The following is a 26,217-nucleotide window of genomic DNA, read 5'->3' as shown; positions in this document are numbered from 1 at the left end:
AGATGTTAGTATCAGTATCATTTGTTTTAAGGATATCTATAAGCTAGTGTGCTCCAAAACAGTGACAAAATTCGCATTTAGAAGATATTAAACTGAAATAAATATGTAAAGCTTGTAGTATGTCACTTCCGCCTAAATGGATCAACAATTTTATTCACGTCACCTCATGTTCTCTAGTATCTGACATGCCCCGCCCCCTTTAAGACGCTTCTCATTTGCTTTTCATTGAATGCGCTTGAGCCTAACCACTTTCGCTGGCAGAGTGGTGATGAAGCAAAACGCTATTGGCTGTTTTTTTTAAAGGGGAGGAGCTACTCCATGCCCCGCCCTCTCATCGTGTTTTGCTTAAGATTACGTTAAACATCGAATTAAAATGCATATTTCAAAGCACTTCACGGGATTTTTAATATTTTCAATAAAAATGTCAGAGCAATTTCAAAATGTTTGACCGTTTTAGGGGGAGATTGCACCGAATGCGCTTTTTGCGCTGAGAGGCGCATCTTTTGAACGGTTTACTAACGTCTGCGAGTGTTTTGTAGTGGGTTGTAACAAAGTTAAGTTGTGAACAATATGAATAATAACAACAGCATGTCTGTCAAAAACTGTGAGTTGTATTCAAACACACTCATGCCCCATATGGGGATGCATGCATCTCTAAAACGTGGTAAATCCCACCACAGCCCCCTGAGGTGAAGAAGGCATAGGAGGAGGTAGAACTTTTTATATTTGTGTAGAGAATAATCATATAATCAATAATCATAATTTTAAACATTTCAATCCTTTACTTTTTTATATTTGATGATATTTGTGTATCGCTGCACATCCCTGTGTGTGTAATAAGCAATGTCTATGCACATTTTGAACCCGCATAGGTACATAACACTGACACACTCTTTAAATACCAAATAAAAACTCTGCACTTTTGACTTTAGAGCAACTTTTAGTTGGCCAATCAGTTGCCTCAAAATAGCAAAGCCCTAACAATGTGAAAATGAAACCTGCTTCAATCCGAAAATAGCCGGGTGTATGATAGGGCCCTCTTTGTTATTTTTTTTTAGGTAGGAGACAGTACATTTCCTCTTTCCGAAAGCAGAAGTTGTGCAAAATGCGGTAGTAGTATTGAGCAATGTCGCAGCCGTGTTACATAGATCAGACATCTGAGCGTTTAAACTTGGCTGTCATCATCAGAGCTGAACCTGGCCTACATAAAATCATGTTCCTGGTTCAGTAAGTTAAACTCTATCGACAGCAACTGTGAAGTGCACTGCAGTCAGTTAGCACAGAAAAAAGACTAGCCTCTCAGCTTATACACAGATCAATGAGATGATTTTAAACCATCAGCTTTTATTTTAGTCAATGATTAAAAAAAAAAACATTTAAATGCAGTTCACATGTGGGACAAAGATATCAAGTAACATCACTGCACCACTGTAACAGAGCTTTACATTTATTTATAACTTTTGTTTTCATGCATTAGAATGTGTCTTGTTTAATTAAATTTTTTTCAAATAAATAAATAAACATTTAAATAGATATTTACTTATAAAATACTATTTAATAGATGATAAACCATTAAAATGTCAATGTAACAGTATCACAGTGCAGCCCCAAAAATACTAATTCATTGTAATTTTAAATACATTTGTTTAAATACGTTTTAACTATTTGTTAGCAAATTGTTTCTTTAAAATATAAGAGGATTTAGCATGAGCAAACATTGCTTTATATTATATTTAATAAATCCAGTTGAGAAAAAAATATATATGTTGCCTTGTTTATTTATTTATTTATTTACTAAAAGCTATCACAGTGAATGATGGTGGAAGACTATTTCACTCATATTTAGACATTTTTTGTCACAAATAAAATATTTTAAAACCTCAAACAAACACTGCTTGAATTTAATACTCTTTTTATGTATATAAATTATCCACATTTGTACATTTGTAATCATAAATTAATAAAATAACATTTTAAACATACAATGACTTGGATAAAAACAGGTATGTATGTATGTATGTATGTATGGATCGGTCTGTCTATCTATATATCTATCTATCTATCTGTCTGTCTGTCTGTCTGTCTGTCTGTATGCATTTTTTAAAGTTTATTTGTATTTATTTATTTATTTTAATATTTTTTTTTATTTAATTAATGAATATGCTCAAATATGTGTCAGTGATTCTATCCTTTTTTATTTACATATTTTTTTATTTATAATTTTTTAAATTGAATTGAATTTTTTTGTTTATTTGTATTTTTTTAATTATTTATTTTTTTACTGAATTTTATTTAATTTAACTGAATTTTATTTAATTTTGTTAATGTAAAAGCTCAAATGTGTCAATGATACTATCCTTATTTATTTGTATTTTTTATTTATTTATTTTAATTATTAATAATTTTTATTTTCATTTATTTTTTATTTTAATTAATTAATTAATTAATTTTTTATTTATTTATTTATTTTATTTTATTTTATTTTATTTTATTTTATTTTATTTTATTTTATTTAAGTGTCAGTGATACTATCCAGCTAAAAAATGTCAATTAAAAGCCATATCAAAATAATATAAATTTGTAAAAATAAAACATTTGACATATTTTATTATTACTTTTATTTTTTCAGAAAAACTATTGCTGTGAGATCACGTTGACATTTATACGATAATGGAATCCTGAAAACACATCCTTCTAAAAATTTCTACATTTTACAAATGTGCATTTGTTTTTTTTTTGTTTTTTTTTTCATTTTAGCATCATTAACTATCTCGGTCTAAATGACAAAACAAGGATTTTAAGGAAACAGCAACATTGTGTGCATGTATTGCGTGTTTATTTTGACTGCACTGTCATCTGTAAAGCTTTTTTTTACTGTCATAGTCATGTAAGAGTTTACTTAGAGTCTGTAAAATCAAACTTTTCTTCAAAAAACGATATTCATTACAGTAAGTCAACATCAGTAACGAATTGTCTTTATCCTACATGATTGATTTCCTTCAAGAAACCACATTAAACTTCAGCTGCAGTTTATTTGTTATCTTATGACTTTATCTCTCTAGAAACCACATGAAACCATCTTCAGTTATAAATGTACAGTATCATAAGCCTTTGTTTTCCTCTGAAGGATTCTGACTGAATAACAATCAGAAATGCATTTAAAAATGGCCTAATCGAGTGTGTTGCACCATTAGACAACTGGTTAGTTCTGGATTCACTAAGTGTCTGTAAAGCTGTACAAATCGAATCTGCTTTTTTATGGGTATCATCAAACAACTTCACTAAATCACAGGATGTGGTGTATTAACACACACACACACACACACACTTAATGTCACTGCAACAAAAATGAACTATAAATATTGATTGCTCAAAGTAACATGCTGCATTACTATAAAAAACTAATATGAATTAGTCCATAAACATCACACCCACACATTTGCTTTAACATTACACAAATGGAGCCTTTTATTTTGAAAGATCTCGGGTTTCATTGAAAATGAAGAAAATCGATTAGCTACAAACAGTGAAATGGCCTACATTAAACTAGCAGGGTTTAAAACGTTTATATTTTCAGCATCTCTAATTGTTGCAGTTTTTGTTTTGAGGTGTACACTAAAAGTATGCCAGAATAGAATTTAAAGATGCAATAGGCGATTGTCTTCAGTAGGGCTGCGCGATATAACGCAAAAGTACTGCTTCCCACACAATGGCTGTTTCTCAATATGCGTTCTTCAGCGATCTTGCGTCCTCGTGTTCTCGTGTAACGTCATCATCAACTGCCAAAGTTCAGTTCCTATAGGGTATATGCCGAAGCATGCTAATAAGACTTTGAATTTGCCAGTCAACTGTATGCCAATGCAAAAATTGGCGCATTTAAGGTCAGTTTTCTTTAAAAATCCGCGATCTCCACTAGCTGAGTGATATCGGATGTTAAGTGGGTCTCAGATTGTACAAGAAGCACTGCATTAAATAACATTTCCCCCCGCCATGTCTTTATAATATGAGCATTTATTTTACCTCAGTATATTCAATGGAGCTTCTGCGCTAGCCTGCCGATTCTGACGGGCGCGTGCGAGTAAACGGCTTTTTGTCTCGTTTTACGCTTGAACAATGAATGAATGCCAAAGTTTATTTAACTGAATGTATTTTAATTACATTACAACATCGATGCTGTAAAAGGAACCGTATAAAATGGAAAAAACTCACAATAACAGGTCACCGGAAGTTTATCAGTGTGGGAAACACACTAGCTCGGCATATACCATATACTCAAGGCCGCAAGAACGGAGACGCGCGAAACTTCCCGGATGTGTTCTTGATATCAAGGATGCATGGATGCGGACTTGAGCGGCGAACTCGCTCTAGAAGTGCCAGAAGTCATTGCGACTGGAGGTGGGAAGCTCAGCATTTTATATAGGTTTATTATTAAAGCTCAGAGATATAAGTTATTAAACACATTAAAGGGCACCTAGGTTACCCCTTTTTTCAGCTTTAATATAAGTCGTTTGTGTCCCCAAAATGTGTCTGTAAAGTTTCAACTCAAAACAACCATCAGAGCATTTGTTATAGCTGTCTGAAGTGTTTGTATTATAGCCGGTAAAACTTGGTTGCTGTTTTTTTGTACTGGGCCTTTAAGGCTAGTCCTCCCCGCCCACCGTTCCCACGTGCCTGTCAGAAACATGCCTCAATTGCCGCCCTCGGCTGCCTCAGGAAGCAGATCTCACGTCACGTGTGTGAGAAATACTACAGTAAGAACTTTACCGATCAGTATTTGATGCATTTTTTTTAGTTGCAACAATGAGTCACACACAATGTCATTACAAAGTTCACGCACACACACAGCGAGGACACACACACATTGCGCAGACAGACACCAATAGCGCAGACACCCACACACACAGAGAGAGAGTTTAGCTTCGCACTCTGTTTGCACGCATTTGTGACAGGCTACAGGTTAATCCTCACTCCTGTATGAATATCTGTTATGTTAATGTACAAAATAAACCTGATTTAACATCCACAAACCGGGATTGAAGCGTCTTCCTTTATAATTGTTCTGACACGCGGCTGTGCTGATGAAGTAAAGCTAAGCTAAATCGCTGTAATTCATTACACACATGCTCTGTTTTAAACCATGTTAAACTTGTGAAACTCACTCTTGATCACATTTGATGATGATTGATGATCCTAGCGAACTGAACAGAGCTTTTATTCCCGGCTGCTTTGCGCACGTCTGGTCTTGTTTATATGATTATACACGTGACTACCGGGACATGTTAATGCGCGCAGCTGTCAATCAATATTTGTGGGCGGGGGGACCGCACTCCTACGTAAAGTTGCGGTCGATCTGAAAACTGCTCCAATTGGTCCACCGTTTTTTGTTGTTACATTTTTTTTAAAAAGCACTGGGTGTGTTTATTTCACCCCAATATGACGGTCTATACATCATACCTGCACATATGTCTGTCCAAACAGCTTTAAAAGTAGATTTTTTTACCATAGGTGCCCTTTAAGGGTTTTAAATCATTTTTATTTATATTGTGCAACGTTAATTTCACGTTAAAGTAAAGTCTTCATGCATAGTATATATATTGAAAAGGGAAAAAACAATAAATCGTTGTATGAATGCTGTAACGTTTAAATAATTTTCAATTAAAAACGCGTGAAGGTCATGTGACCATCAGGAAGGACGCAGCATCTCATTTCTCACAGGATGCGTTCTCTGTTCTCGCGGTCTACCAAGTTCGTTCTTCCGAGGACACCTGGCAAGACCGGTCTTCACAAGTACGCAAGTCCGTTCTCTGCGTTCTTGGAACTGAGAAACAGCCATAGACTTTACTTGGGTGGGCCGCCCAGGTATAGATCTTTTTCTTAGAATGCAAAATTGCCCATTATGCTTTGCTTGTATGCACAAGGAGGATGCTTCGAACTTCGATTCTTCGGCAGCTGATGCGTATAAAGTCACATTCTGACAGCTTTGAAACGATAGTTTTAATCTATTTCACTTGCTTTTAGCGTCTTTGAACTAATACTGCTGTCCATCAGGCGACGCAGTGGCGCAGTAGGTAGTGCTGTCGCCTCACACCAAGAAGGTTGCTGGTTAGAGCCTCGGCTGGGTCAGTTGGCGTTTCTGTGTGGAGTTTGCATGTTCTCCCCGCGTTCGCGTGGGTTTCCTCCGGGTGCTCCGGTTTCCCCCACATTCCAAAGACATGCGGTACAGGTGAATTGGGTATGCTAAATTGTCCATAGTGAATGACTGTGTGTGGATGTTTCCCAGTGATGGGTTGTGGTTGGAAGGGCATGCGATATGTAAAAACGTGCTGGATAAGTTGGCGGTTCATCCAGCTACGGCAACCCCGGAGTAATAAAGGGACTAAGCCGAAAAGAAAACCAATGTATGAATGAATGCTGTCGATCAGCGCCACCTCCTGGACTGATTATTATAAAAATAGTGATCTAATGGGAGGGAAAACAACAGCTGCGAGGTATTTTTCCCTCATAGTCCGACGACATCTAGTGCCATTTAAATGGAGCCTCGTCATCACTAAAGTGATCATTTCCTCTTTCTTTCAATTAATATAACCAATCCAAACAAATGCCACTTTGATAGAATAAGTGGCACAAAGTGAAAATAAAGAGGAAAAACACATACGTGGTAAATACTACACAATACATACTAACTAAACAAAACATAAACATGCAAATCAGCCAGAATAGTATCAGTAACGAACTTTTATTGGTCATTTTTGGAAATTGCATGTCTTCCATATTTGCTAGTTACACGCCAATAATCTGGTTTGCTCTTTATAATACAGTGAGGTATTATGTGTGTATTGAAGAGCCTCGGAGTACATTATAACAGCTGACAGGTCAGGAACACTGATGCTATATCTCAGCATCTGATCTGATGGCAGACACTGAGAGCGGCCAATTTAGTTTTTTCAATTCACCTGTACCACATGTCTTTGGACTGTAGGGAAAACAGTAGCACCCGGAGGAAACCCACGGCAACATGGAGAACATCCAAACTCCACACAGAATTGCCAACTGACCCAGCCGAGCCTCTAACCAGTGACCTTCTTGCTGTGAGGCGATTGTGCTACCCACTGCGCCACCATGATGCCCCGATTTACAGTTGAAGTCAGAATTATTAGCCCCCTGAATTATTAGCCCCCCTAATTATTTTTAACTCATTTATAATAACTGATTTATTTTATCTTTGTCATGATGACAGTACATAATATTTGACTAGATATTTTTCAAGACACTTCTATACAGCTTAAAGTGACATTTAAAGGCTTAACTAGGTTAATTAGGTTAACTAGGCAGGTTAGGGTAATTAGGCAAGTTATTGTATAATGATGTTTTTTTCTGTAGGCTATTGAAAAATATATAGTTTAAAGGGGCTAATAATTTTGACCTTAAAATGGCTTTAAAAAAACTGTAAAACTGCTTTTATTCTAGCCGAAATAAAAAAAAATAAGACTTTCTCCAGTCTTTATATATATTATATATATGAGCAATTCCAGCGTTATGGATGTGACATTTGCAGTAAAATCTCAAAACATAAATTGACAGAGGAAGTGATCTATATGTTGACATTATATTGAAACATCTCTTTATATTTTTCAAAACAACTAGCCACAGAGTAGTGGGAGCAGAAAAATATCAATCTATAAACAATTTTATATTTTAAATGGGGAAAATAAACATGCGTTATGGATGTGACAAAAAAGTCTGCAAGTTTACAGTTTTTTTCTACATTTTTGCATTTATGAGGAAAAACTCCGTTATGGATGTGACGTCTTTCTGTTATGGATGTGACGGATGTGAAATTGCCATTCGTGTGACTTTGGTAAATCAAATATAATTGTTTGAAAACACTGACTGAGACATTTTTGAGAATTTTTAAAGCACTGTAATATACAAGCCTATATATATATAGTTATAATATATATATTGATTTATACATATATATATAAAAAATCTTTATATATATATATATATATATATATATATATATATATATATATATATATATATATATATATATATATATATATATATATATATATATATATATATATATATATATATATACACACACAAGATGAAATATTATATTTATAACTAATATAAAACAAAATAAAAATGAATATGCCTCTGATATGTTCATGTTGAAATAAACAGTACAAAACAAATAAAATCACCCTGAAAAAGTCCTCTTCTAAACAATCATTGTAAGATCCTTTTACTCTAATTTTATAAAATGGTTCAATTGGTATTATTATTATAAAAATCCGCAATTGTAAATAGATCTTGTTAAATTTGATCTTTAAATGATAGCTAGCAATGTTATTGGGGGTAAGTTTAGCAACAGTTTATTTTGATGGTCCCTATTGCACATTTTGTTTTGTTTAACTTTAACTTACACTAACCCTAACAGTCTACTTATAATCTATTGAGAATTAGTTGGCATGTAGACGCAATCTAACTCAAATTCAACAAAATGCGTTAAATATCAAAATAAAGTGATACCTAAAGTTTTTTTTAACATTTTCTATATCGCAAAATTGTATAAATATAAAACGCTTAAGCTAATTATATAGGTTATTAACCTTCAACATGCATTTTTTAAGAGGCGGAGGAATAAAATCGATTCGAATCAGATTTATAAATTTATTTCACGGTTGTCGGGGCTACTTGTTTCTGATTGGTCAATCCTGACATTCCTGAAACTAATAACATAGGCTACTTCAAATCATCTAGGTGGTCAGTTTGCATGCACATTTATACTCAAATCTTTCACGCCGCTGTTCTAGACTGTTTGGCTTGTGATTGAATAATAAGTAGGTTGGCATTTGTTTCTGTCAGCTTTGTACTTAATTATAAATTACAGCTCACATCAATATTTTGTGTCTAATTGTTTCGTTTTGTGGCAAATAGCAGTGTAATAAGCAGGATAATGTACATCCAGGCAGTTGTTTTCTCAGAATAAAGCATTTTGGTCATAAATAACTGATAATATAAGCCTGTCAAGCTTTAATCTGCCAGAACAGCCACCTAGATGTATATGATCCATCACATATTTATTCAATCACAAATATTAATCTTAAAACTGGCATACTTCCTTCAAACAGACAATTGGCAAGCTCAAAACGGCTAGAGGCGGCGAAGAAAGAGTGCAAAAAAATTCAACGTGATGCCCAGACTGCCATCAGTAACATGGAAACATGCAAAAAGAGATGGAAGACATTAAATTCCCTTCACTGGCAAACCCATTTTCATCCGAAGCATCCAGATTCATCCTTGGGTTAGACTTTAATTCATCCGGTTTCTCCCCAGGCAGACAAAATACAAACAGACACCAAAGATTCAAAGGCATCCCATAACTCAGGCAAGACGTTTTAAGAGTCATATACATAGCTCAATTTCATAACAAAGGCCCAGTAGGTATTTGCATACTATTCATGCAGGTCCAGTCGTAAGGGTTTCAATTCATCAGCTGTTAGTGAGGAACCACGAAGAGGTCAGGAAACAGGTTGTAGTATTTGCTATATAGTCCAACCCAACATATAAAAGGAGAATCAAAAGGCAAGCTTGGAGGATCGGAAAACAGACACATCCATACACAACAACGCTAGCATCTAGATCGTCATGCAGCATTCAGAATGTTTTGGAGTTCGTCAGACAAGACGAGATGGAGATACTCACTGGTTTCCCATGGCTGCTCGGAAGAGGACAGAAGAGATAGAGAGTGACACCTAAACCTTCGAAACAAGTGTCACATTCACACGCAAAACCATTCGCCAATCACGCTGGGGCGTTTACGACCACATACTGCACTTCCCCTTTTAAGGTGAGCTATCTAACCACAACATAACTCAAACTCAGGAAGTATAGAGCTTATATACACACACACACATACATCGGGGTAACCTTAGCGAGTTTTCGCTCACCCTGAAATGGCCTCCAGTACACATCATGTGCAAAAACAGACTACAGGAATGACTCAGGATCCTTACTACAGTAAAAACAATGCAGGGTTCCACACTTTTTCTTCATGTTGTCCCAACACAAATCCATTAAGATAACCTAACAAATTTAAGTGCATTGAACATAAAATAATTAAGTTTTCCTCCAAAAATCTCAAAAATTGTGTTGTTTCAGCTCATTTTAAATATTTAGTTTGAACAAGCAGCAAAAATGGAGTGTGGATTGAGTATAAAATAATTAAGTTGTCCTCCAAAACTCTCAAAAATTGGGTTGTTTTAGCTCAATTGAAATAAGTAGTTTGAACAAGCAGCAAAAATTTGAGTGTGGATTGAACATTAAGCAATTAAGTTGTCCCCAGGGCTGGACATTAACACCCGCCACCCTCAAAAGTCATGAAACGAATTGCAACGCAACAGTATGAAACCAACCCATTTGCTCACGCTCATTGAGCAAGAGCATATACAACACATCAATAAAGTAAAATGAACAAGGAGGCATGTGGACATAACAAAATATAATCATTTTAGCAAGCCAAAGTCAAATTTACGCAATTAAAATACATTTTCCCAACAACAAAATTATGGCTAGTGAATGGCGAATGGCTAGTAAACTACTAGCCGCAGAGGCTGGTGATCAAAAAAGTTAACGGCAAGCCCTGGTTGAAAATGTATGGCTAAACGCAATTCATTCATGTTGTCCCAACACAAATCGATTAAGTCAACTTAACAAATTAAATGGGTTGAACATAAAACAAATAAGTTATCCCACAAAAACCGAGAGTCCTAACAACCCAGAGTCCTAAAAATATATATTTTTGTTTGCTTAAAAACAAACTCAGGAGCCTTTCTACTGAAATATAAATGCAATACACACCAAAGAGGTCTAAACTAGGGCTGAACGATAAATCAACAGTAATGAGATCAGCAGTAAATCTCCTCCAGAAGGCCAGAGGGCGCTCTCGAGTTTCACAGAACAACTAAATATCCCTAGAAGAAACCCAGGAAATACCAGTCAATGGGAAATCCTTATAGCGTTTGTAGTATAAACAGAAGATTAAACTGCTTTCCTTTGATTCAAAGAGATTAATAAACATGACCATGAAAACATTTGAGTTCTTCTTATTTAAATATTCCTGAAAATAAAGTATGTAATCATGTAACGCCTTTGTCACTGCTTAGAATGCTTTTATGAAATATGTTGTGTGCTTTACTCTGTGTAATGCAGTGTTTATTCTGTGTATTCTGTACATGTGCCAATAAATAGATGCGTGAACATTTTGAGTTAACTCGCTTCAATCGCGCGTCAAATTCACTTCACAATAGTCGCGGATTCGCATCATGGGCAGGGCTTCGGTCTGCCCGGTGACTCTAGTTTGTTGCTAAATGGCTAACATGGATTTTATTGAGAGAACAGCTGTGAACTGTGTGCTTTAGGAAGGCTGAAAAACAGCGTAGATTTGTTCGGTGCCGTGTCTGAGGGTGCTTTCACACATGCCTTGTTTAGTTCGGTTGAATCGTACTAGAGTTCGTTTTCCCTCCTGGTGCGGTTCGTTCTGAAGTGAACTGCGATGCACCTTCACTGTTTGCAATGCATTAAAACATTGTTTTTCAGCTGCGCTTCATTCTCGAAATGTATTGTTTGTCTAAAGTGATGTACACAAACTATATAGTATATGTTACTATGACCAGGGATACAATCAGCCAGCGCAGTCGTCCCTCCGTAGTAAAAAGCGACATTTTGTGTCTGCCGGTTCCATTGGCATTTTCCCGCACGTTCATTTTGATCAATCGAAAAGCAGTTTAGGAAATATGTTCAATAACATCTGGCCAATGAGTGATGTGGATTTTGTCACATGACTGCATTTTGGTTCTTTTCAACTGGTTCTGACCAAAGCAGTCAGTGTGGTGTGAAAAGGCAGAAAAATGCTAAAATGGCTGAAAAATGTACCTGGATGATGGAAGCTTTCAGCAGTGCTTCGGAATGAGCTGATCCCACTTTGATTAGCTGTTGTCCGGTTTCAGCAAGAGGATTTCCCCTCAAGACACGAACAACAGGCACTACGTCATAATCCCACCCCATCAAGAGCAAGCTCACGATTGGTTAACGCGGCGTGAATGTCCACTAAAGTCCAGTTTTTCCAACTCAATCGATTTGTGCGATTCGAGCGTCAAACGCGCAAAGCGGTCAACTCGCGCCACTTCATTCGCGCGAATCGCACCGCAGGATGTCTATTCTCGTCTTCGTATTGACTTAACATGTAAATCACTCGCGCTTGATGTTTCATCCACGTCTGGTTCGAATGCACCATATAACATCATTTCACAGAAAGACTTATTTAAAACGCTCGACTTGAAGAACTCGACTTAATAAACAGGAGTTGAGTCAAAACATCATTATATGTGGAATTAGAGTACAAAATGATAGCAACATTTACTACAAAGAGTCATAGTTTATCAAGAAGCTATGCAAACAGCTGTCAATATCGCAGAATTTTTATTTGCGATTTGACTATCACATGATGATATCGCTGGCGGGCAATGCAGTGGCACAGTAGGTAATACTGTTGCCTCACAGCAAAAAGGTCGCTGGTTCGAGCCTTGGCTGGTTCAGTTGGCGCTTCTGTGTGGAGTTAGCATGTTCTCCCTGCATTCGCGTGGGTTTCCTCCGGGTGCTCCGGTTTCCCCCACAGTCCAAAGATATGCAGTACAGGTGAATTGGGTAGGCTAAATTGTCCATAGTGTGTGAGTGTGACTAAACAGAGTGCGAGAACAGGAGACTGAGCTTAATGACAAATAACCTGCATAATCAGGGACGATGAGTTCAGCACAGGAAGACCTGGTGCCCCAAAAAAACTCAACATCTTTGGTTTGGGATTACTCTGGAAACAGGAAGGCTAATGTATCGAAGAACCGGGTAATTTATAAGACCTGTCAGTCACACATCACGTCTAAAAAAGGTGTGTGAAGCGCAAGGCGTGTTGCTTTCTTTAGCAGTTTTGATACACTCGCGCTCTGATGTTGTGGATAGGCGACCATCAACCATTTGATGTTTTCAACTGGGTGCGCCTGGAGTATGTGCGCCTTCATTGGAAATAATGAACTTGTGCGCACAAAAGGTGCGATATGTGAACAGCACGACATTTCACGGCAGCGTCACAAAGAGGTCTATGATCTATGCGTGGCAAAGAAAAAACTGTGGACACGTAGAAAATATACACAACTACTTCTGATATGTTGTCAAACAGAACATCAGAGACTTAATAGTTACGTTTCCTCGTGAGATCAGGCTGGGGTTTCTTCTTTTTTCGTTTGAAGTTTCCGCACAAAAGAGCACCCTCTGGCCTTCATAGGAGATTTATTACTGATCACAGAACTGTGCGCAGCCTACCTAACCCATCTTAAGGTCACGAAGGGCATAAACAACCTCGCTCTAATACTAAGGCATACTGTAATCCTCTTAATCTGTGAGAACAGTCTGTGTTCAGTCTCCAAAGTGCGTTACTATCATCATTACAAGTTTTCTGCAGCATTATGCACATATACGCATGATATTAGAGGTCAATGTATCAGTTTGCTGATTAATCAGCACCTAAAGTTGATTCCCAGTTGAATGACTGTTCCTAGAATCTGATCTTATAGCTGGCATTATCTGCTATACTTATTCCTAAGAGCTCAGGATGTGCTGCTGATGGGGAAATGTGTTTAAGAAAATCTCTCACACGCTCCCTTGACCTCTTTCAGGCGATGTTATAGTTTTGATCTATATGCAGCGTGTATAAGAGTGCTTTTTAGAGTATACTCTAGTTCAGTGTTTCCCAACCCTGTTCCTGGAGGCACACCAACAGTACATATTTTGGATGTCTCCCTTTTCTGACCCATTAACTTCAGGTGTTGGAGTCTCTTCTGATGTTATGATAAGTTGATTCAGGTGTGTTTGATTAGGGAGGGGTTGAAAATGTGTACTGTTGGTGTGCCTTCAGGAACAGGGTTTGGAAACACTGCTCTAGTTAGTAGACAGTGTGCACACTTCTTGATAGGTCTAAAAAATTTTAATAAAGGCAAACGAAATTTCAAGTGTGAACACACCCTTAAAAGATTCACTTCAATTGCTTTGGATGAAGGCTGCACGATACTGAAAAATTGCGATATTTTGTTTTGCTGTGACTTATATTGCAACATGACTATAATTTCACCTTTGAATAGCTTTATTTGGAAAGACTTTAATTAATTTAGACTCAAAAACAATAATTTAGATCAACCGGGATGATCAAGTCTTTCCATGCAGTGCATCAGCATAAAATATAGTAATTTACAAGCATATATAAATAAATATTTAAATAATTTACAAGCATATATACAAGCATATAAAAAATAAAAAGGTTATCTGAGGAGTGCAACCATATTCGAGTACAGAAATTGAACAATCAAGCATAAACTATATGGTCATCATCACTGTATGAATAATTTTAATAATGAAAGTATATTTATCTTATAACCTTAAATAAACAATCTAATTCTGCGATGAGACTATTGTGAATACACACATTGCAAAACAATACATTGTTCAGCCCTACTTTAAATCTAAGAGACTAAAATAATAACAAACAGAAAAACAAAGTCATTTAGAATTGGACTGAGACAGAACTTTCATTTTTGGGTGCGCCGTCTCTTTAAGCACGGGTAAGACGCTTACAGATACACAAACGCCATATGGTGGCTTGCGACAATTAACCCATCGAGAGTGTGATTCACAAGCTATTTGCAGACAGGTTCAAAGTTCAGCTCTTAATTACCAGTGCAGTAATTAATCATGGTTTCCTGCTCAACAAAATGCTACATTTTACATTTACTCATTTAGCAGACACACTGCTATCTGAAGCAACTGAGGATAGAATAAACACTTCAAAATGCATTTTGTTATACATATACAGCATAAATGAGTTCACCTCATTTTGAAAAGGAATATTTTTTATTCATTTCTCAGTAAATATTAGTCAAATATTTTGCTGCATTTGAACAAAACAGATTTATGAAACGGATATATTTATTAAAATCAGATTTTACTTACCGAACATTTTTAGAAATAGACAGATAACACATTTACATTCATGTAAAATATTGGAAAACAATTACAAACTACAAAATGTCAACAAAATTTCATACATTGTTTGTTTTTCTTGAATTTTACCCTTTTTAAAATTTTTGTTTGATATTTTTCCCTAACATATAAATTTAAGTGTACTAATTTTGGACCGCTATCATAAGTTATTTTGTCAGATTAGCTTCAGATTTGGCTTCAGTACTGATTAATCTAATGTATATGCACAAATATAATATTGTACAGCGTCCTATAGAAAATATTCATCTAAATGAGAGATTTTTGGGGGTGTACTCATATGTTGAGCGCTGTATATATAGATTTACAGGGGGAATATATTAACATTTTAATAAACAGCTAATAAATCAAGAGAAACATAAAAAATATATAAATTTTCATTGAAATATTGTAGTTTGTTAATTTTTTTTCAATAACTCGTTTGAATTAAAATGTATTATCTTTCCATTTGTAAAAATGTTAGATGACTAAATGAAGCTTTATTTTAAAGAGGACCTATTATACAAAAAAAAAAATCACTTTTATAAGGGGTTTAAAGGGGTTGTGTAGCAACAATCTGTGAATATAACAAGCTTCTAATGGAAAAATTTATTTAATTATTTTTAATACACTTGCAAAAAAGTGCAGAAACACTTTGATTGACATTCTCCTGTTGTATGTGTCATCAGAGGGGGAAAGCCCCGCCCACTAGTGACCATTTCTTCCTCATCAGCATAGATCGTTAGTTTAGTTTTTGAATCTGCCACTATGCTGACACAAAGGCATTTGTAGCTCCGCCCTCTTTTAAAAAGATCTCATTTGAATTTAAAGCGACAGTCACCAGAACGGCACAATTAGCATCAAAGCCTAAAAAGCAACACAGGCTCATTCTGAAAACGTAGCCCTATGTACATTTCTTTAGATTGTGAATTATGTAGCTAGAGGTACGTATGGCTGCATTTCGTCTTTAAAATGAACGTTACAGGGTGGTATGACGCCGTTCCTTTCCGTTCTTAACAGCTGACCACTTACAGTACCACCGTATGAACTGCTTTCCCGCTGTTACCAGTTTGGACGGTAGCTCGCCATATACATCGGCAGACTTGAGACGCAAAGAGGAGGTGACCACAATGACGGGGTTCGAGTACGGCGAAGAACGGTTCCAGAAAGCAGGTAAGACGAAAACAGAAGCCAAAAAAATAAATCAACAAATAAATAACAGGGTGAGAATGTGGTAAAATCTAAAAACGCGGTAAAAAATCCGACGAGGGATTTTCTTTTTCTGGATTGCTTTTGAAAACACAGTCGGTTGAATTTAGGGAAGTGGGTGGGCGGGTCAATCTGTGCTTTTGAAAATTGATAGAGGAGGGTGGGTCAGTCAATCGGTCAGTCAGTCGGTCATTCAGTCAGTCGACAGCGGCCTCTTGTGGATTTACGAGAGAACAGCAGGTGCGAATGGCACTTGCGAGAGAAATTTGAGAGCTCAAAAAGCGTACACAGCGGCCTCTAGTGGATTCGCGGAAACAAAAACTGCAGAATAAAACACTCCTGGGACATATTCCATGCTCTCCAGAAATGTATATAGAGGTACATTTTTAAGAATGAGCCTGTGTTGCTAAAAGGGGCAGTCTCAACAAGTTATAAAACATAATTTCTGGGGTATTTTGAGACGAAAATTCACATTCACACTCTCGGGACATCAGAGACTTAATTTACATCTTGTAAAAAGGGTCATAATGGGTACCCTTTAATGAATATTAAAACTGTTTTGTTAAAACAAACTAAAATAAATTGGCGATATTTACTGAGAAATGAATAAAATGTGTATTTTCAAAAGGGGTTTACTCATTTATGCTGAGCACTCTCTCTCTCTCTCTCTCTCTCTCTCGTGTTCTTTCGCTTTACTTTTTACCTCTCAGTCACTTTCACTGAAGCACTGCAAACCCAAATGGGAAGTGAAGTGAATGCCACAGGAAAGCACAGGGAAGTTCAGCTTCAGCTTTGTCATTGTTTTACAACACTGAACATGCTTTTATTTCCTCCTGCAGACACGTACAGAGCTTCACAAATAACTGTGCAAAAAAGAAAACAAGCCGCTACTAACCAGCCCCTAACATTTACAAGTCTATCTGCACATCACGGTCACATTCAGACTGCCAGAGAAGCCCAAAACACTGATAAACCCTTTGTCTAATGCTAGAATAGATCGAGCCTGTCCGCAGGTCAGAGATTATAGACTGTTACTAACTACATCTGAGATTATTAAAGCCGTCTGATGCCTAAAAATCTAACAGCTTGAGTGTTTTAAACATGCGGCTCAGAGGCGACACAGAGGAGGAAATAGCCCAGGAATGCAGAAACGACATGCTAATGGACTGATAGTGAACACAGGGCACGCATGTGGAAACACTTGATTGGCTGGTTAAGAGAGACAGATGTTGAGATAAAGTGAAATCTGATGCAACCAAATATCTAGCACTTTAGGACTATTTGAAGCAAAAATAAAGAAAAAATATTTCTTTTTATTATAAAAAGCTTTTATTATAGGTCACAAATATCAAAAAATGAAACAAATAATTTAGATATAAATAAAACATAAAGAATAAAGCCAAACAGTTGTGAAAAATGACAACAACGATATATTTGAAAGAGCTTGTGTAATATATATTCATTCATTCATTTTCCTTCAGCTTAGTCCCTTATTAATCCGGGGTCGCCACAGCGGAATGAACCACCAACTATTCCAGCATATGCTTTACACAGTGGATGCTCTTCCAGCCGCAACCCAGAACTGGAAAACACCCATACACTCTAAAATTCACACACACACACACTACGGCCAATTTTGTTTATTCAATTCACCTATAGCGCATGTGTTTGGACTGTGTGGGAAACCGGAGCACCCGGAGGAAACCTGTGAGGCGACAGTGCTAACCACTGAGCCACCGTGCTGCCCTCATAATAAGTTTACTATTTTTATTGCAAATAGATTATTACAGAAATAGACAATGAATGTGCATTTTAATATATGGGATAGTTCATAATTTAAACATCCTCTGCTTTTTCCAAACCAATTTGAAATCATTGACTTCCATTCGTTTTTCCTAATTCCTACTATGGGTTTCAATGGTTACAGGTTTCCAACATTCTTCAAAACATCTTCTTTTGCGTTGAACAGCACAAAACAAACTTAAACTGGTTTGTAACAGGTAAAGATTGAATAAATTATGACAAATTTTTCATTTTAGGGTGAACTATCCCTTTAACTGTTAGATGTAAAAATGAGATCAATATACAACATAAAGTTAAGCAGACTAAGATATAGCTTGATAAATTATTCTGAAAAGATTTTCATTTTAGAGTTTTAAATTCAGTCGTATACTTTATTTTTGACTAGGGATGCACCGATCCCGATACTTGGATCGGATATCGGTTTGATATCGAATATTTTTGCTGGATCGGGTATCGACCAGCTGGTAACGATTCAAATCCGATCTTGCACGTGCGCTATATTCTGTGTAATTTATAAGCCAACAAAAGCCATGAAGGTAGCCGATTATAAGGCACTAGAAAGTTGTGGGCCTGTAGGACTACGATATCCAGTTCTAATGCCATTCTATAGTTTAATGTGAAGCACAGATGAATATTCACATGCTTAAATTCATGTTCAGTTCAGCGCTTCCCTCCGCCGCCCCTATCAGTTATTCTTCATTCATAACTTGTAAAACTTTCTCCAAGACTCCAAGACTATGTTTCTTTCACAGCAAGAAAGTCGCTGGTTCGAGTCCTGGCTGGGCCAGTTGGCATTTTTGCGTGGAGTTTGCATGGGTTTCCTCCGGGTGCTCTGGTTTCCCCCACAGTCCAAAAACATTGGTCATAGGTGAATTGAATAAACTAAATTGGCCGTAGTGTATGAGTGTGTGAATAAGCGTGTATAGATGTTTCCCAGTACTGTGTTGCAGCTGGAAAGCCATCCACTGTGTAAAACATATGCTGGATAAATTGGCGGTTCATTCCGCTGTGGAAACCCCTGATAAATAAAGGGACTAAGCTGAAAAGAAAATAAATGAATGAATTGTTTGCTGGATAATCTTTAAGCCATCTTTGTAAATATCTTAAGGTTACATTAAATAAATAACTTGTTACATGCAGCTAAAGTATTTAACTGTGTCATTTTTGACCAAAAAAGCATGACAAAAATGCATTGTGTCAATCAAAATGATCAAATCTGACAGGTTTTTCCAGATCTAATTGTTATAATGGGTATGAACACTATAACCATAATACAATTAGTGTACAATGACATGAAATGACATCATGTCTTTTTTTATCCTACTAACAACAAATACTGACTGATAAACAAAGACGATAAGCTACACATTTTAATTCGTCTAAATATGCATTAGTTCATTTTTGTTTTTGCTATTTACTTTCAATGTATTTGACGCAATGAGAAAATGTAACATCTGAAAAGAACTTGCTTCTGTAACACTTTACAATAAGGTGTTATTTACTTTAGTTAATACTGTACAAAAGATAAACAATGAACAATAATTCTAGCCATTCTCAAATATTTGCTAACATCTGTTAATGTACTGTGAATTAACATGGCGAAACAATGAACAGTTCCACTTTGCCCAAGGATTAAAGGGATAGTTCACAGTAAAATGCAAATGTACACACTATTTACTCACCCTCGAGTGGTTGCAAACCTTTATGCGTTTCTTTTTTTCTGTTGAACACAAAAGAAGATATCTTGAAGAATGTTAGAAAACTGTAACTATTGACTTTCATAGTAGGAAAATAATGGACGTCAATGGTTACAGGTTTTCCAACATTTTTCAAAATAACCTCTTTTGTGTTCGACAGAAAAAAACACACTCAAACTGGTTTGTGACAACAAGCGAAGATGTAAATGATATTGAGGTAAAGTTGGTTTTATATTTGTACATTCGTTCATTTTTGAATAGTGAAAACTTGTTCTCTATGCTGTTTAATACACTACTTTGATTATGGGAATATAAAACCGACTTTACCGCATTTATTTACTCTCCCTCAAGTGGTTACAAATGTTTACGAGTTACATTTTTCTGTTGAACACAAAAGAAGATAGTTTGAAGAATGTTACAAACCTGTAACCACTGACTTCCATAGCAGGAAAAACAAATACTATGGACGTCAATGGTTACAGGTTATCCAACATTTTCCAAAAGGACTTCTTTTAACAGAAAAAAACACACTCAAACACATTTGTGAATGATGAGCAAATGATGAGTAAATGGTGACAGAATTTTATTGGGGTAAAGTTGGTTTTATATACGCACATTTGGACTTTATTCTTAATAATGTAAGTTCAGAAAGGTATTCTTAAATAGTGAAATCATATTAGCAGTCAATGACTATCAAAGTACAACATTGTTCAGTCATTTAAATAGAGCTAATGTTGTTTTGACTTCATATTTACATGCAATTTCATTGCAAAATTGCGTAATAAAAAATATAGAGACTGTCACAAGTTATTATTGTTCAAAAACGAACGAATGTGTGAATATAAAACCAACTTTACCTCAGTTTTGCGTGAACTACCACTTTAAATGAACCACTACACTTTTCACAGGTAACATTAGCCAATACATCAAATAAAGCAAACAAAAGATTCATAACAAAACCATAATAAAAGTATGCCTCGTGTGACAGTAAATGCTATCAAGCCATAATAAGGTCAAGTTGGTTTTATATTTGTACATTCGTTCATTTTTGAATAGTGAAAACTTGTGACATGTTCTTTATATTGTTTATTACGCTACTCTGATTATGGGAATATAAAACCAATTTTACTGCAATTATTTACTCTCCCTCAAGTGGTTACAAATGTTTATGAGTTAAATTTTTCTGTTGAACACAAAAAAGATAGTTTGAAGAATGTTGGAAACCTGTAACCACTATCCTCTATAGTAGGAATAACAAATACTATGAATGTCAATGGTTACAGGTATTCCAACATTTTTCAAATTAACCACTCAAACAGGTTTGTGACAACAAGCGAGGATGTAAGTGATAAGTAAATGGTGACAGAATTTTATTGGAGTAAAATTGGTTTTATATTTGCAAATTTTGACTTTTTTCTTAATAATGTAAGTTCAGAAAAGTATTCCTAAATAGTGAAATCATATTATCAGTCAATGACTATCAACGTACAACATTGTTCAGTCAATTAAATAGAGCTAATGTTGTTTAGAAGTTGTATTTACATGCGATCTCATTGCAAAGTAGCGTAATGAACAATATAAAGACTGTGTCACAAGTTATTGTTCAAAAATGAACAAATATGCGAATATAAAACCAACTTTACCTCAGTTTTGCGTGAACTACCCCTTTAGAATGAACCACTACATTTAGTTCACGTTAGCCAATACATCAACTAAAACAAACAAATGATTCATGATAAAACCATAATAAAAGTACGCCTCGTGTGACAGTAAATGCTATCAAGCCATAATAAGGTAAAGTTGGTTTTATATTTGTACATTCGTTCATTTTTGAATAGTGAAAACTTGTGACTAGTTCTCTATGTTGTTTATTGCGCTACTTTGATTATGGGAATATAAAACCAATTTTACTGCAATTATTTACTCTCCCTCAAGTGGTTACAAATGTTTACGAGTTACATTTTTCTGTTGAACACAAAAGAAGAGAGTTTGAAGAATGTTAGAAACCTGTAACCGTTGACTTCCATAGTAGAAAAACAGTTTTTTTCAAAATTTTCCAAAATTACTTCTTTTAACAAGAAAAAACACACTTAGCCAGATTTTTGACAACACGTGAAGATGTAAGTGATGAGTAAATGGTGACAGAATTTTATTGGGGTAAAGTTGGTTTTATATACGCACATTTGGACTTTATTCTCAATAATATAAGTTCAGAAAAGTATTCCTAAATAGTGAAATCATATTAGCAGCCAATGACTATCAAAGTACAACATTGTTCAGCTAATTAAATAGAGCTAATGTTGTTGTGAAGTCATATTTCCATGCGATTTCATTGCAAAGTAGCGTAATAAACAATACAGAGACCATGACACGAGTTATCACTGTTCAAAAATGAACGTATGTGCGAATATAAAACCAACTTTACCTCAGTTTTGCGTGAACTACCACTTTAAATGAACAGCTACACGTTTCAGTCCACGTTAGCCAATACACGATAAAACCATAATAAAAGCACACCTCTTTTGACAGTATATGCTATCAAGCCATATTGAGGTAAAGTTGGTTTTATATTTGTACATTCGTTCATTTTTGAATAGTGAAAACTTGTGACTAGTTCTCTATGTTGTCTATTACGCTACTTTGATTATGGAAATATAAAACCAACTTTACCGCAAATATTTACTCTCCCTCAAGTGGTTACAAATGTTTAAGTTTCATTTTTCTGTTGAACACAAAAGAAGAGAGTTTGAGGAATGTTAGAAACCTGTAACCATTATGGTAGAAATGGTAGAATAAACAAATGGTAGAAAAAACAAATATGGACATTAATGGTTACAGTTTTTTTCAACATTTTTCAAAATTACTTATTTTAACAGGAAAAAACACACTTAGCCAGATTTTTGACAACACGTGAAGATGTAAGTGATGAGTAAATGGTGACAGAATTTTATTGTGGTAAAATTGGTTTTATATACGCACATTTGGACTTTATTCTTAATAATGTAAGTTCAGAAAAGTATTCCTAAATAGTGAAATAATATTAGCAGCCAATGACTTACAAAGTACAACATTGTTCAGTCAATTAAATAGAGCTAATGTTGTATTTACATGGGATTTCATTGCAAAGTAGCGTAATAAACAATATAGAGACACTATAACTAGTCATCACTGTTCAAAAATGAACAAATATGCGAATATAAAACCAACCTTACCTTAGTTTTGAGTGAACTACCCCTTTAAATAAACCACTACACTTTCTTGGTTCACGTTGGCCAATACATCAACTAAAATAAACAAAAGATTCATGATAAAACCATAATAAAAGCACACCTCTAGTGACAGTATATGCTATCAAGCCATCAGCTGTTAAAGTTTCAGTGCATTCACAGACCCAGCAGAGTGGTAAACCACATCCACCCTCTCAATGAGTGACACAGCCAAACTAACCCATCTTAAAGTCACAACAACCCCGCTCTAATACTGACATACTGTAATCCTCTTAATCTGTGGGACCAGTCCGCATTCGCGATGTGCGTTGTTGTAATTTTCATCATCACTGCAAGTTTTCCGCAGCATTAATATGCGCGTGCACAATACATGCATGACATCAATTAACAAAAGCAACATTACGAGCCGCTAAAAGCTTACAAACAGCTGATATGTTAAATAAACAGCAGCAGCACTGATCATACACTACAGTTATGAATATCTGGTGTTAAAATGTAATTTTAAGTGTCTGTACCTGTATATCTGAGAGGTGCAGGACTGCGTCTCGCACTGGTCTCGCAGCTCTGACTGCTGGTTCCTTTCACTGACCCAGTCTCTCAGCGCTGCCCCGTGACGTCACTGCGCCTCTGCAGCTCTCCGCCAATCAGGTGACAGAGCTCGCTGACTCTCAGGTATTGTGGGCGGGCCTTTCCTAGTCGCGCTTCCAAGAATTAGATTTTATAGCTGGCATTATCTGGCATGCTTATTCCTAAGAGCTCAGGATGTGCTGCTGATGGGGAAATGTGTTTAAGAAAATCTCTCACACGCTCCCTTGACCTCTTTCAGGCACTGTAATGGTTTAAGCTCTACATATATGAGTATATAAGAGTATTCTTAGATATATATAAACTTCTAGATAGCAGGTAAGGTGGTTCGTTTTTTATTTTTATTTCTTTTTCATACACAGCAGGAATTAAAAAAATCATACAAACTGTGACAGGCCAGTTTTTAAGATATTAATGTAAAAAGTACGGCACCTACTGGTGGAAACCATTTTTTTGCTTTAAATTGTACCAAAGTGCATAAACTTTGAGTTTACCTACATGCAATGTGTGTATAATAACAAAAAAATGTTTTATGAATAAAAAAGTAAAAGATATATATATAATATATTTTACGTAAAATACTGATTTAACAATTATAACAATATAATAATAATAATAATAATAATAATAATAATTATTATTATTATTATTATTATTATTGATATTATTATTATTGTTGTTGTTGTTGTTGTTATCATCATTATTATTAATATTATTATTGTTGTTGTTGTTGTTGTTGTTATTATCACTACCATTATATATTGCATATTATATTGCATATTATATATTGCATTATATATTGCATATATTATTATTGCATTTTGCATAAATAACGATTCAACAATGAAAACAATATAATAATAATAATAATAATAATAATAATAATAATAATAATAATAATAATAATAATAATAATAATTTATTATTGTTGTTGTTGTTACATCAATAATAATATATTTTTACAATAACGTAAATTACACATGCTGGCGACGCAGTGGCGCAGTAGGTAGTGCTGTCACCTCACAGCAAGAAGGTCGCTGGTTCGAGCCTCGGCTGGGTCAGTTGGCGTTTCTGTGTGGCGTTTGCATGTTCTCCCTGCATTCACGTGCTCCGGTTTCCCCCACAGTCCAAAGACATGTGGTACAAGTGAATTGGGAATGCTAAATTGTCCGTAGCGTATGAGTGTGAGTGAGTGCATATGGATGTTTCCCAGAGATGGGTTGCGGCTGGAAGGGCTGTGCGAATCCGCTGTGTGAAACATATGCTGGATAAGTTGGCGGTTCATTCTGCTGTGGAGACCCCTGATTAATAAAGGGACTAAGCCGAAAAGAAAATGAATGAATGAATTACACATATTGTACATAATAATCATTATTTTTGTTGTTGTTTTTGTTGTTGTTATTATTATTGTTGTTGTTGTTGTTGTTGTTGTTGTTACCACAATAAATAAAAATAACATATTTTATTAATAATTCAAATTACATTTATAAATAACACATGCTGTACGTAACATTCATTCATTTTCTTTTTGGCTGAGTCCCTTGCTGTACATAATAATAATAATAATAATAATAATAATAATAATAATAATAATAATAATAATAATAATAATAATAATAATAATAATAATAATAATAGTTGTCGTTGTTGTTATTTTTCTTATTATTACCATTATTATATTTATTATTATTACTATTATTACATTTATTATTATCACTATCATTATATTTAATATTATTACTATTATCATTAACATTAATAATAAAGTAATAATGTAAATTACACATACTGTACATAATAATAATAATAATAAGAAGAAGAAGAAGAAGAAGAAGAAGAAGAAGAAGAAGAAGAAGAAGAAGAAGAAGAAGAAGAAAAATATACAGTATATAAACCATAATAAAATAATGCACACATTTATTACATGTAATAACACCATGTAATAGTAATGACAAAACAGTATTTATCATATTATTTGTATTATATAAAGATGCACCAAAACTATATTTCTACAATACCAAAAGTCAAATCTATTAATACTAAATAAAATAATAATAAAAAACGTGTGTGTGAGTGTGTGTAAAAATATGCAAATGTTTATTCATTCCTTTTTTTCCTTCGGCATGGTCCCTGAGTTATCAGGGTTCGCCACCGCGGAATGAACCGCCTTCAAAGGTTTATTATTTAGATATTTTTTTATTTAGATGTGTAATGTAAGTTGTTATATCTAAACATACCAGTTAAAGAATAATGCACACGTAACGGGTTATAAAGTTAAGTGCAACTTCAGCAACTGAAACTCTTTTATTATCGTCTAGTGTTGCTGAGATGGGATACAGCTGCGTATGGTCACGTCAATATTGCATAATTTTTGTGACACTTTACTACAATAATTAATATTTTTACATTACTTTAAGGGCTGGAGTAGGGGTAGATGTTAATAAAATACAATTTAATCGGTAATTTAATAAATAATATGAATAATACGCGTTATAATTATGTTTTTACATTACTGTGTTGGTTGACATTAGGGTTGGGGTAAAGGTAAGACCTTAATAAAATACAGTTAATGGATAACTGGATAAATAATACACAATTCTCGT

At 35.0% G+C, this 26,217-nt stretch overlaps 1 protein-coding gene across 1 annotated transcript in view; it reads right to left on the bottom strand.

Annotated features, from left to right (window-relative positions):
• The window catches only part of camk1b (calcium/calmodulin-dependent protein kinase Ib), a 109,878-nt gene extending 86,270 nt beyond the window's left edge, over positions 1–23,608 (bottom strand). The window contains exon 1 of the mRNA XM_056468124.1: positions 23,545–23,608. The gene's annotated coding sequence lies outside the window, so the exon portion shown is untranslated. The remainder of the gene's footprint in view (positions 1–23,544) is intronic.
• Between the last annotated feature and the right edge of the window lie 2,609 nt (positions 23,609–26,217).

The sequence above is a fragment of the Danio aesculapii genome, chromosome 11, assembly GCF_903798145.1.
Source record: "Danio aesculapii chromosome 11, fDanAes4.1, whole genome shotgun sequence".
Classification (NCBI taxonomy): Eukaryota; Metazoa; Chordata; class Actinopteri; order Cypriniformes; family Danionidae; genus Danio; species Danio aesculapii.
Note: the sequence above shows the minus strand (reverse complement) of the source record. Positions and strands in the feature narration are given on the sequence as shown.